This window comes from Condylostylus longicornis, unplaced genomic scaffold (assembly GCF_029603195.1).
Source record: "Condylostylus longicornis isolate FDR11 unplaced genomic scaffold, ASM2960319v2 ptg000013l, whole genome shotgun sequence".
Taxonomy (NCBI): Eukaryota; Metazoa; Arthropoda; class Insecta; order Diptera; family Dolichopodidae; genus Condylostylus; species Condylostylus longicornis.
This window is the reverse complement of record NW_026577982.1, coordinates 5,323,717-5,337,739: the sequence shown is the minus strand read 5'-3', so window position 1 is coordinate 5,337,739 and position 14,023 is coordinate 5,323,717. Positions and strand designations below refer to the sequence as shown.

The 14,023-nt window shown below is 26.5% G+C and overlaps 1 protein-coding gene across 1 annotated transcript in view; it reads left to right on the top strand.

Moving 5' to 3' along the window:
* Positions 1–6,506: 6,506 nt before the first annotated feature.
* LOC129605329 (transcription factor mef2A) overlaps positions 6,507–14,023 on the top strand; it is a 106,746-nt gene continuing 99,229 nt past the window's right edge. The window contains exon 1 of the mRNA XM_055515018.1: positions 6,507–6,557. The gene's annotated coding sequence lies outside the window, so the exon portion shown is untranslated. The remainder of the gene's footprint in view (positions 6,558–14,023) is intronic.

Genomic DNA, 14,023 nt, shown 5'->3' with positions numbered 1-14,023 from the left:
AAGTGGTTTTTCTACTGTTTTTAACATCCTAAATTTTTAAATTTTAATTAATTGGAATTAATTTTTTTTTTAGGGGAAAGTTGTGTATTGTTTTTTAAAACGATGAATTAGCATTATTTTGTAATTTATACGCGCATTTCAGTATAAATTTCATTATTTAATAGAAATTGAAAATTTACATGATATCCAGAGGGGTTAACAATTAAAATCAATAATAAATTACGTGATGATAGGTTCAATTTTTTACATAAATAATTTTCAATTGATGGTAATAATTATTTTTCTTTTTTTTTTCTTTAGAAAATTTTTTAAAAGTAATCCTGTTTAATAATGTTTAATTTCTAATATTAAGTAGGAAAAAGTGACTTGTATTAAGTGTATTTATTGATTCTGCGAAAAATGACATTATAAAAATTTATAAAGCAATTGTTTTATTGATTGATTAAAAATTTATATTTTTGTCTTAAGGAAATTCAATGCCAATGAGGAATAATATGAAAATTGTCATAATGATTTTAATAAATATATAAACAGTTATTAAAGACAATAAACGTCTTTAGTTATCTGCTATTATAACTAACGTGCGCCTTACAGCCAGCTTAATAACGACAATCTATATTGCAGTAGCAAAATTTAAATATTGTCTCACAAGGTTAAAATGCTTTAGTCGGCTAAATATATTCAGTTGTCGTAATTGTAACAATTTTATTAAGTTAAATTGATAGAGTCAGCAAGGGAAGCGCAAGTCTAATAGCATTATGTCAGCAAGGGAAGTGAAAGTCTAACACAATCATATGAAATGACACCACCTTGTAATGTCAAAATCTGACAATTTTTAAAACAAAAAGCAGAGAAGGGTAAAAGGAAAATAAGAATTAAATCAATTGCCATATGAGACGATCGAAAATTAAAAAATTTCCCAGCAAAAATTCTACTGTAATCACAATTTAATTTTCTGCATTTTAAGCAAAATTTTTTCCGATCCTAATGCCGAAATAGTAATTCTGTTTACACACTTAGTCTTAATTAAGTTATGGTTTTTCAAAATTATGGTTTGATATTACAATTGTTTTGCTACTGCAAGTAATCTACTTAAGACAAGTTTTTGTACTGTATAATGCCAGTTCTACTTAATTTAACTTAATTTACTTAATTAAACTAATTTAAATTAATGCAAGTAATTCATTTTAGAAAATTTAACAATATTAAGCCGCAAATATTATTGAAATATTTAACTGAAGCACAACAATCAAGTACAATAAATAATTTGCTACGAAAAATGCATCATAATCTTCTGTATAACACATAGCGTATAGTAATATCGCATTATAATAAATTTTAATGAATTTGACATAATGACCTATAAATCTAATTTAAATTTTAAATTAAAATTCGAAAAAAATTAATTTTTATATTTTCTGTCGAAAAACAAACAGAAAATTCATTATATTTTTTTTTATTAAATAAACAAAAATTTCATAATATTTAAATTGAAATTTTTGAAAAGAAAAATGATTTTTGTTCATTAATATTTGAAAATCAATATTAATTAAGTAATTTTCAATTTCAATGTGTGTATGTACCGTTTTTTTTACATATTTCCACTTGCAATAATAATTTATTTTTTGGATTTTATGGTCAAAAGATTAAACAAAAAACCACAATAGCACTAACAAATTACTAAAACATGTACAAAATAATTGCAAGATATTTTAAATATTAATCTACTATTATATAATATAGTAATTATTACTAAAAACCTTGACTCATCTGTACACTTGAAACGTGACTACAGTTTCCTTCATATTTTTTTAATTCTTTTTTCTATTTCATTTTATTCAGAGTAATACGTTTGTACTTTTTAAGTCCGAACTTCTTTCTCTCTCTCCCCCCGTACTTGCCTCCTCCCCTCCATTCTAAATAATTTATCGAACTTTTAATAATAATGAAATATAATTACAATTTTCCCTTCACGATTTTGATCTCTTCGTTAAAAATTTTTCCAAAACATTTTCTAAAATCTTTTCTTCCATATTGAAACAATGTTGTAGAAAAATTATATTAAAACCAAAAAAATTAATAAAAAACAAAAAAAAACATTATGTAATATTAAAAAATAATTAAATAATTTCATATTAGATCACCTTCATAGCTTTCAGATAAAAATGTACAAATGTTTTTTTGAATATAAGAGAAAAAACCAAAAAAAAAAAAAATCAATGCTCACGTCTCTGGCTGGAATACAAATAACACCTTCATAGTGGTAAAAGCGAAACAAAAGATAATTTAAAAGAAAAATGAAAACAAAAAAGAAAAACAAATGCGTAGTAGTTGCGCTTTAAGTGCAAAAAGAAAAAAAAAAAAACAAAATCTAAATCCGTTAGTGTCTATGTCCACTAAAAAGAAATCAAATAAAGAAAAATAAACAAAATAAAAAATTAGAAAATGGATAGAAAAATATTCAGGCATCTAAAAGAATTTCAAAATATTTGTAGCTTGTCAACTACAGGGTAAATTAAAAATCTCTAAAGTAGCTACATATTTTAAATTCGACTTTGACGGTAACTCCGAGTCGTCCAATTTTAATAATGAAATCCAGTGCCGGACGGGAATAACATGTTCCTTTATCTGGTTAGAACAGCGTCTACAGAGGTAATTTGTAAACCGACCAATTATTCTTCTGATATATTCATCAATCAGACAACGTTCTTTTAGAATTTTTATTATATCGTGGATATCCCAAATCTGTGCTACTTAAATTTTTCCTCTTTTTTTTGCTACATTAACTGCTACATTCCATTTACTCATGTGAAATTAGTTTGTTTTATTGCTAATCTATTGCGCAGCAACAGTTTATGAATATTTGCAGAAATCCAATGCTCTACATTTTAGGTAAAATTGCGATAGTTGCTCCATGTTTCTCAAGTTTATCAGCCTCACAATTTCCTAGAACTCTACTTTGTTAATTTCAAACTGTCTCACCATTTCGTTATTGTTGTGAAAGTTTAAAAATTTAACGCGCTTATTAGCTATCACTGAAGATAAACCAGATTTTTGCATAATTCATTCTGTGCATCCCTAATTCATTTGAACCATATTTGTCTGAAAGATGCTGTCTCTAAAATAATCTGTTGCCAATTACAAATTCAAAAAAATTTTGAGTTCTAAACCGGACAATCAAATATTATACAGCGTATTTAACTTAAACTTATTTTTACTAAAAGTCAAACAAGCGGCAACAAACAAAATTCATAGATAAAGAAAAAAAAAAATAAACAAAATATTAAAAAATTTTTAATCATTTATCATTGAGTAGGTTACAAGTATACAACACTGATATTTTATTTGCACAGACAACAATATTTTTTTTTTGATAGCGTAATTAAAATGTATTCAATCATCGTCATCAATGACCAACTGACTTATAAGCTCAAATATCAAATCAAACATAAAAAACACGCAAAACAAAAAAAAAATTTAAAAATTAATTTTTTTTTGTATTCAAAGTTGACCATTTAAAATAATAAATTTTGCTTATACCGCCATCTCTTAAAGAGAATTATAATCATTTAGTATCCATTAATTTCTTGTAAAAGAACGATTACTTATCTCGCAAAGTACGAGTGTATTTTGCACGAGTACAAGTATTCCATAAAGTCATTAAAATGTAGTATGTTTTAAATGACATGACGTATCAGGTATCGGGTATGTCAGTACATATTTTTTAAAAAAAAAAAAAAAATTGGGGGGAAAAAAACTGTGCCAATGGTAAAAATACAAATTAATTTCTTAAAACAAAAAAACAAAAATTATTTAAAATATTACAAAATGGAATTATTAATCTGACAGATAAAATAATTAGAAAAATATGAAGAACACAGAAAAAAAATAAAATTTATATTAAACAAAAAAAAAAAGAAATGATTGTTTTACACTTGTATAGCCAGAGGTGGATTTTGATTTTTCCATTATTATTGTAAAATTATTAATGAAAATGTAAAAATTAAAAGTATTGTTGATTTTTTTCTTTCTATAATTTTAATTTAATTTGATTTTAATTCAATCGTCGTGTTTAACTGTACACTTACATAATAATTCTAACCTCTTTTTATGATAAAATCTATACAATTCTTAGTTAATTTAATAAATGTAGTAGCATTTATTTGCTTATGTACATTTTAATTTTGGATTTACATATATAAATCCAAATCACTACGGTGAATATACAACCACCTAATTGCATTGATGTGCAGTATGCTTACAAAATATTGCACTAATAAAATTATTTGACATTTTAAATTTGTTAATAATTTCATTTAAAATTTGCCTCATGACTCAAGCAGTTTTGATCTATAACTTAAGGAATGTTTTTCGAATTTTGTTTTGATTACGGTAAATATCGTGGGAATTATGGAAGAGTTACGAAACTACTTTTTTTGTGTTTCGAGAGAAACACATTTGTATGCAATAATGTATGCAACAAAATGTATGCAATAATGTTAATTGGCAGTTACATATAAAATTTACGTTATTTTTCCGAAAATACTTACGTTATAGTTACGTGGGTTTTTTATAAAGATGTTTTAGCAAATTCTGAATTTTTTTTGTATATATAACTCAAAACTCTTAAAAAGGCAGTTTCGTGACTCTTCCATAATACCGACGATATCTAATTGCAATTTTAATTTTTTTTAATTTTTCAAGTTAGCTTAAAAAATTTTTGAATTCATTTTGGACTCGAACGGAGAAGTCGCCTTTTGTTAACGTTTCAATCGCTATAATAATGAAAACATTTTGTTTAGTCCACCTCTAAATACTCGAATATGTCTAGGTATTTCAAAAGTACCTCAATTCACTCCTGTTCTTATTTAAAACACTATAATTTTCAAAATTAAAATTTTTCTATTATAAATCGTGCTTCAAAAGTGTGTCCATCTTAACATTTTCAAATCAACATCTTTAATATTTTAACTATAGCCATAGATGAATCAAACTGACAAAGCAACATCTAAATCTATTACTTAATAATTTTATAATGTCATTGAAAAATTTTTTTTGTAGTTCTGTTCAATTTTCGATTAAATACACGAAATTAAAACAAAAAAAACCTTAACAAAAACTTAGCATTTAGCAAAAATTCAATTCATCAGTCATCATCATAAATTCAGTAATTTGAATGTGATGTTCATCACTTTATTCACCTACTAAAGCTGATAATTAATCAATCGGTTTGTCTTTTTTTCTTTTTAAAAAATCAAAATTAAGAAAAAAAGCGCGCACACACAATAATCAAAATTTACCGTTAAATTATGATTGTTTTATCATTTATTTTTATTTTGTTGTCATTTTTGTTTTAATAAAACGGTAATTATTAAATTGGAGACAAAAGCTGAAATCATTTTGTTGGTCGGCAGACAAATGATGACGGTATATTATTGATGTCTTCTATATTGCTGCTTTGTTTTTACTGTCACGCAATTCCATATATTGAGATGCCATTCAATGGCGAATTTTTACATTACCGTTGCGTGCGTAGGGGATCAATTCAGTTTTCATTTGTATGGGCATTATAAGAAGAAGAAAGAACGAAGAAAATTAAAATTAATGAAATTAATTAACAGGTTGAACGCATTGTTTTGTAATGCGGCTATACGTTTATTTTAATTCACTGTAGGAGGCTTTTAATGTAGAATTAATTTTTTGCTATCTTAATTTTTTTTTCATAGTGTTAAGTGCGTCTTCTTCAATAATATGATATGCAAGAATGGGGAAAAACAAATATACAAAATAGTTTTACACTTTTTAGTTTGGTAAATGGCATTTGGTGTTGCCGTTTGTGATACCAAAGTGCATACAATTTCTAGCGTTCTATATCGTTTTGAAAATATAATAATACTTTAAAATTACATTGTATAAATAATTCGAGTTGATTCATTTCGGTAGGTGTTCTTACATTTTTCTATGCAAAATAAACGTGCCTAAATGCCTAACTGTGGAAACTAATATTGTCTGGGTTAAAAATAAAATGAAACTACTCGGAAAAGCGGCTATTTTTTTTTGTAATGCAGCACATCACACTGCTGCCCAATATTATAAGAGAATATGTATTGTATTATAACAGTAATTATAAACTTTGTGATATGAGTAAAAATTTAAGAGAAATATTTAAGACACAGAAATAACTTAGTATTCAATAAGTAAACAGATTTTTTATTCTTCTGGTTTTTAAATAAATTTTGGTAATTAAGGGCCGCCACATTGATGACCCCGACTTAATACTCATTAGTCATTTCATTTACTCTTAAATGCAGCACAAGTATTATAATTGAAGTTATTTAAGTTGTGCAGTGACCTCATAAAAGGGCGCTAACCAAAATGCAGTTACTGCTGAAAAAGTCAAATTTTAACGTCATTCTGCATTTTAGCCATAATATAAAAATATATTAATTATCATAAATATTACTTAGAACATGCATTTTTTTACAAAATTTCTTCTTTTCTATTGCAGATCGACTTAGACTTATTTTATGTATATGTATATAGGACCAAATTAAATGGTAAGTTACTACTTAATACATTAATTATATTTTGTAGTAGTAAATAATTTTTTTAAGTGTAATTTCAAAAATTAGAAGTATCAGGGCGAAAAACGAAAAAAAGAGTCCTAGGACCTAGGTCATAGTGCGTGTTTTATAGCTGAGACGAGTTTAACAAACTCTCGTTTTATTGTAAATTTTAAAAATTATTGAGTTTTCTTCTCATTCTATTTTAATAAGACATTTTAGCAAACATCCATTCACAATAATTATTTTACATTTAAGTCAAATTTAAATATATTTTCTGTAATATTTTAATTTTTCCACAATTTAAATTCCAATATTTTTATGACTTAGTCCTTATAAAGAAAGTTTAATAAATTTCATTTCTATCCAATTGAAACAAAAATTTAAATTGCATTCCATTCAAATGTAATGTAATCCCCAGCCGAAGTAAAAATGGCTGGGGATTACATTACATTTCAAATTAAAATTTGCAAAATGCCACTGCATTCAATGAACACATAAAAAATTTTAAATGATGACATCTTATTATGTCAGATTTTAATTAAAATCTTTTTTTTTAATCAATTCATAAATGAAAACTTTCTAATATTCAAAAATTTTGAAATTTATAAAGAAAGTATACAATATACGTACAACAATAAATCAAAACGCTCGCCATAACAAGTGGCAAAAACTCCATAATTTATTCATACTTATTTACTGCGCTTACAGCATATTGTTTGCATGATTGTACTGTTCATATTGTATATGCAAATACAAATTATGTACATACATACAAACATGCATTATGCTCGATACAGACTAGACTCTGCATAGTTTGCTTATTTTGTTAACAGATGGCTGATAAAATGCAAACTGAGAATGCTATTGCTCTTTTATTTATTTTTGTGTACTTAGTTGTTGTTTTTTATTGAAAAATTCCTGTAAATTTCAAGACCAAATTTGAAAAAACAAAAAAATAGAAAAAAAGAAATCCTTGTCATTTTGTTACAATACTACTTTCACAATAACAACAACAACAGCAGCAATAGTAAAAACAATAAAAGCAATAATTTTTAACAAGGCATTTGCCACAACAATAAAAACAACAATAAGAAAAACAAAGCAAGGTAACACCAGTGACATCTTCTTTTTTTTCTTGCATTTTTGCATTCAATTTCCAATTTCACCTTCTGTTAAAATGTCTAAATTTTCACAAAAAGAAAATTTAAGAAAAAAATTTGAAACGACCTTTCTTGTCCAAAATTTTTCTCTTCTTATTTTGTTTTTTTTTTAGTGGAAAAGTGAAAAACGCTTTTCCAAATAAAGATTTTTCACTTCTTTCCTTTTTATTTTCTTTTCTTGTTTGTTTTTATTTTTTTTTATTTAAATAATAATTCACGATTTTGTCTCCAATAAATCCTAAACACCAACCATATACAAACTCCTAAAATAATTTAAAGAAAATTTCAATTTCTTTTCATGCTCAAATTGGTCTTTTGCAATGTGCCCATGTGAGCATGTGTGTAAATTCATGTATTAAGTGAAAATATTGAAAGAAAATTTTAATTCTTTTAAAATTCCTTCCGAATTTGTATAATATGGAAATTTTTTTTAAGGTGGGATTAAAAACATTTTTTTTTTTGAATTTATCATTCTCCACAACAAATATTGGCAGTCATCATAAAATTTCGCAATTGGATTTTTTTTTGTTTCGAAACTAATGTGGACTTGCCAGGGAGAAGCAGCGACTCCTTTCATTAAGCCATGCTTTGGGGTGCCCAGGACAACGCTCGTGCGTGTCCTGAGTGGATGGGAGGAGCGGGCTAGAGTTGAACACTGAAACATCTGCCTGGGCCTGGGAGGATGGGGAGTGGCCATGCTTGGTCGTTCAGATTTGAGGGTATTGATGTGGCTGCCATACTGCAATTTGTCATGGGCCTAGGTGCTGGGCTAATGTAGATGGGGATGAGAATCACAAAAGATCCTATGGGTCGACGTGAGAAGGGCCTAAAAGACGCGGTCTCCGGGAGGGAAAAAAAACACATGGACTTATGAAAATTGTAAATTTTTGAAATTTTAAAATTTGAAAGGCATCAAAAATTTTAAAAATATTCTTAAAATTCAAATGCAAATACCAAATTTTACGATCGCTATGTGCTAGCCTTTACGTGGACAATAAATTTAGAAAATTCAGTTATGCAGGCGTTTTTTTTAATTTTTTTTCTTCTTTAAATTAAAAAATAAATTTAATAAATTAAATACAATTTTTTATTCCTCACTATATTTTGTCGTCACTTTTTTTAATTTTTTAATTTCAATTGAAATTTTATATACACAAATGTAAATATGTTGAATTGAAAGACTATAATAAAATGCCATTAAACTTGAAATTTATTATTTTTTCACAGTTTTTTATTATAAAATATTTCGTAATAATTGAAATGTATGAGACAATATTAATAACGTAATAAAATTTACTAATATCTCTCGTATATTCAAATAATAAACAGTGATACCGACATAATAATGAGCGAAAACTTTTTCCCTCTCGCAAATTGATATGAGTGGGCTAATTGAGAGTTTTACAGTATCATATTTCTCACTATTTTGCTCACTGAGTAATGGTGAAAACAAGACCGATTTACCGCAGGGAAATATCAATTTCATAAGATATACACATATGTAAAGTGAGCTGTCCAAAATGATGCCAAATTACCACCACGAATTAATCCGACGGCTTAAGGTAATATTTATTCCTATTTTACCATTGGCGTTTTTTATAAAAGCATAATCGAAACTCTTTTTACTAGCTCGTCGACACTTACCCCGATAAAGAATCAATAATAGACACGTTTTATGTCTTCCGGTGAGAACAAAATAATATATATTATAATGAGCCTTTAAAATTTTAGTAAGATTTCGAAAACCGGAATGGCTTGTCATAAAAAAGACATTTTGTTTTTGGGATTAAAATCACCTGAATTTCAGTTACTGCAGATCTCTACTTTACTAATGAAGAACGAAAATAAATATTTTTTGTCCAGAATATTTTAGGAATTCTCTAAAGTTTTCATTTAACTGTAAAAGGTTACTCGTATTTCTCTCTGTTATCTTATAGTTTTTGCGTGACTTTTTACAATTAGCGAGCTAATAGTGTTTTGCTGAAGATTTACCCAATACTTTGTTTAATAATTTTATTTTGCACTGTACTTATTTTTATTGTCTTATTTCCTATTGTACATAGCACATTCAAATATTGAGTCCGATTAAAGTTTTGTTAATATTTTACTTTTAAGAGGTGCCTTTGATTCTGATTCAACATCAATATATTTTACTGGATACAGAAAGTATATAAATTTGTTTGGAATTGAAGGCAACAACGAAGTTTCACATTGAACACTATAGTAATAAAAATGGTGGTGAATCATATTTCAATTGGATTTATAATTTTCAATAGGGTCCTAATCTAACTATCTTCATCTTTGTAGCATCATCTCCTTAAATTCATTTTCATCTTCCTTTTCTTTCACCGTCTCTTCTTTTCGTACCAAAATGTTAATGGAGAGCATCATAAATTCAATTTCAAAATGCAGAAAAAGTCAAAAAAACAAAAGATGAAACAATGCAGATGTTAAGGTGAAAAGATCACATGTGAATTATTTAATCGAAATGAAAATGAATTTTTTTTTTAAATAAATCGGAAAATATTTTTGTAGTATTGAAAAAGATATTTTTTTTTTATAAAAATTTTCTTAAAGAAATTTTTTCTTTTTTTAATATTATTTATGAATTTATGGTACTGGTACGAGCACAAACCCTTACTGAATAAATGGAAGTAATTATAACGCCTACCTATCGTATTAAATTTGAAAATTTTTTATGAAAAAATAAAAGAAAGATTTTCTATGGAAAAATTTTCCGGTTTCAAGCAAAAAAAAAATTCATGAATTTTGTTTTTTAATAAAACAATTTTAAAATAGAAATTCTACGTGAAAAATTTATCATAAATTTTTGGAAATACAAACGAGAGGCAAGAAGGATAGTATCTTTTTTATAGGTATTAAGATGGTCCCCATATGGTCTACATATTCAAGATGGTTAACAGCAATAGATTGTATTTGGTTAAAATCAGAATATGAAGGGAAGGAGCCGAAAACAAGATTGACATCAGATGTTGTTGAAAAAAATTGAAATAATATTGGCATTGTGGTCTTTTATATTAATAATATTTTCCATAGTTTAATATTTGAGTTATGTGTATGGCTTTTGTATCTGTATAATTACTTACCAGCAATTGTTAAGTATAACTGTTATACGAAATCTAATTCAATGTTCGATTAAACTCAAAATAGCACAAATCCTCTCGTACATAAATATTTTAAATTAACAACGGGATTTCTATGTCAATCCCAAAATTTTAAGACCGGATTTGGGTTTTTTAAATTCAAACTGCATGTTGGCCCCGATATTACCCTTTGTAATAAGAATAAATTAATTTTCTCAATATTTTTTCAAGATCAGATGATACGAGTCTGACCCCGTGATTTGTTTTCCTCTGCCCGCGTCTGCTTTCACTTACATCCTGCAAAATACTGTAGGAATATTACTCGTAAATAAATGGTTGCATTATAAACTTTAAAAATATTTAAAATAAATTAAAAAATTTTTAAAAATGATTGTTGACTATCGCAAAATTTTTATTATACCTTTACTTTGTCAATTCCTAGATCTCCTCCCGTTTAGCTTATATTTTTAGGTATTTTATAATCAATGAGAAAAATAAAAATCACAAAAAAACAATTGCAATATATTTTGCCATCTTGTTATGTGCATACATACAATAATTTTTAACCTCTAGACATTATTTTTCGATCATAAATTTCCTAAAAAAATATAATGTTATAGAAGAAAAGCTAAGCAAAAAAAATATCTGCCCCTATTTAAGAAATTCTATGATAATAATCTTTAAAGGAACCCACCATATTTTAGAAAAAGGAAAAAACAAAAAATCTGTTTAAATCTGTGCGACAAATAATATAAGAAATTTTCATGCTGCGAGCTAAAAACACAAATAAAAAAGGTAATTGAACGGTATACAAAAGTACGCTTTAATAATACAACAATACAAATCTTAATAATCAGCTATACATACATACTTATACATAAAATAATGCTCATAATGCCATCGAAAAAAACTACTGACATCATGAGAGAAGTTAGTGAATTATTGCTCAAAAAAAATATTGACAATAATAATATTATTGAGGCGTTAAAATACGAGTGATGGCTTTATGAACTTTAATAATGCTTTTTCATATTATTAGATAACAATTTAGTTTATTGGTAATATTGTTCAGTGTTGCCAGCTAAATGGAAAATGTAGTGCATTCATAAACACATAATTAAATTGGCAATATTTAACAGAAATATTTTGATGCTACATAAAATTAGTTGATTTTCTATCATTTTATTTTATATATAATTACGAATATTCGACAGTTACGTAAAATTGATGCTCTTATACAAACAAAAGTGAGACCTGGTTCTCTTATATGGAAGTAAAGAAAAACTGCTCAAACAAAATGCAATCCTTAATAAACAAATGCCTACCACTGCATATAAGTATATTCCGGCTAAGAATAATCGGGAACTCAGAGCTCTGGGAGGTTAACAGGACAGGTTACTACAGAAATCCAAATAAAGAAGAGAAAACGGAAATGTATCAGTCATACTCTCAGAAGATCACAGAATAACATTCAAAAAATAAGGCCTTAGAATAGAATTCTCCGAGTAAGCGAAAAGTGAGCAGACCGAAACAAACGTGGTGCAGATCAATTAAGAAAAAAATAAAGACAATTGCAGAACATGGCTGGAAATAAATTACTAGCGTACAATAGAGTGAGATGAAGAACCTTGGGAAGTTAACTTACATCACGTTCGATGGACTTGTCTTAAGATACGTGCATTGCATATTTTCTCAATAAAAATTAGTTTAATTTTTATCCGCTTCAGTCTAACAACTTTATTATTATAAGCTTTTTAAGTTACCAACTGTAAATTTATAAAATTTAAATATTATAGCAGAAAGGTTCTACTCTTATAATGTTTATGATAGTACACATTTTAATTCATACAGCATTCTACTGCATTTTTAATATATCGGCAAATATAAACCAAATGTACTATTCTTACTATACAGTTTAGGGAGCAAAAAAATATTAAATATCAACCAATAATCGTAATATAATTTTTTTATTTTTGTTATTTTTTTTTTTTTTGGAGTCTAGAGGCGCTTCTGCAGTTAGATCTAATGATAATAATAAATTTTGTTTTTTTTTTTTTAATATAATTTTTTTTCTATTATAGCGTTGATAATTATTATTATTCGATAATAAGAATAGTGATAGAAGAGGGGGTGAAAATGTTATTTTTTACTATGCAGGGAGAAAAATCGTGCTTTGATTTATCATTATTAGCTAGGCTATAGCTATTTTATAAAAATTTTCATTCATAATAAATTTCCAATTTTTAAAATTTTATATTATTATATGAATTTTCAGTAACTTGCAATAAACTACTGCAATATTATGTTATTAATACTTTTATCACAGATAAATATAGTGTATTTTAGTGAAAGTGATATTCAAGTATATAGTTTCGATTAAAAAATTTTATTGCTTTTTCTATTATTTCAATATTTTTAGTAATGATTATGATTTTTTCGTTTTGTTAAATCAAAAGTGAATGAATTCAGTTTTAGTCCTCGAAGATGATTTATTTTTGGCAAACTTATATGAAATAGAAGTCTGCCAAACTAACAGAAGTCTACAGAAACTAACTCACTGGATTGGCTTTTTAAGGTATTGATAATCGTAAAAATTGGTTATTGTTATATTTTAACCATTGGTATACTATTTGAATCAATATAGAAATTATGATAATTATTACAATATAATCTTAGTTACTTTATAAATAATTTAATGATACACGTAAAAATCATATGATCCCTCGAACAGGAATATGTCTTGAATTTGACTTTGGAAGGAGATTCTATAGGAGCTCCCTCGTATAGAATAAGAAATGATTGACTGATATAAAATATTAGAAATTTGGACGCAGGGCAAGATATTTAACATCACATTCCGCAGACATTGGAATTTTTAAGATGAATGGCAGTGAAAATCTGACAAGTAGGAAAACCTCCATTAAGTCATCCTTCAAATTTCTACGTTCCGTTTGGAACGGCATCTTATATTAAAGAAAGCATAAATTTTATATTGATTTTTTTAAAAATATATTTGTGCTTATACGTTCAGTTGCGTACTCTCACAAAGTTTTCAAGGTATGGTTCTCAACTTTTCAATTCATTTCCGTTAAAGTATTTTAATTACATAAACATCATGAGTCACAATATAAAAGACACACAAAAATCACTAGCATTTTAAAGTAATCTATGCTCGTAAAATAGATAATAATTT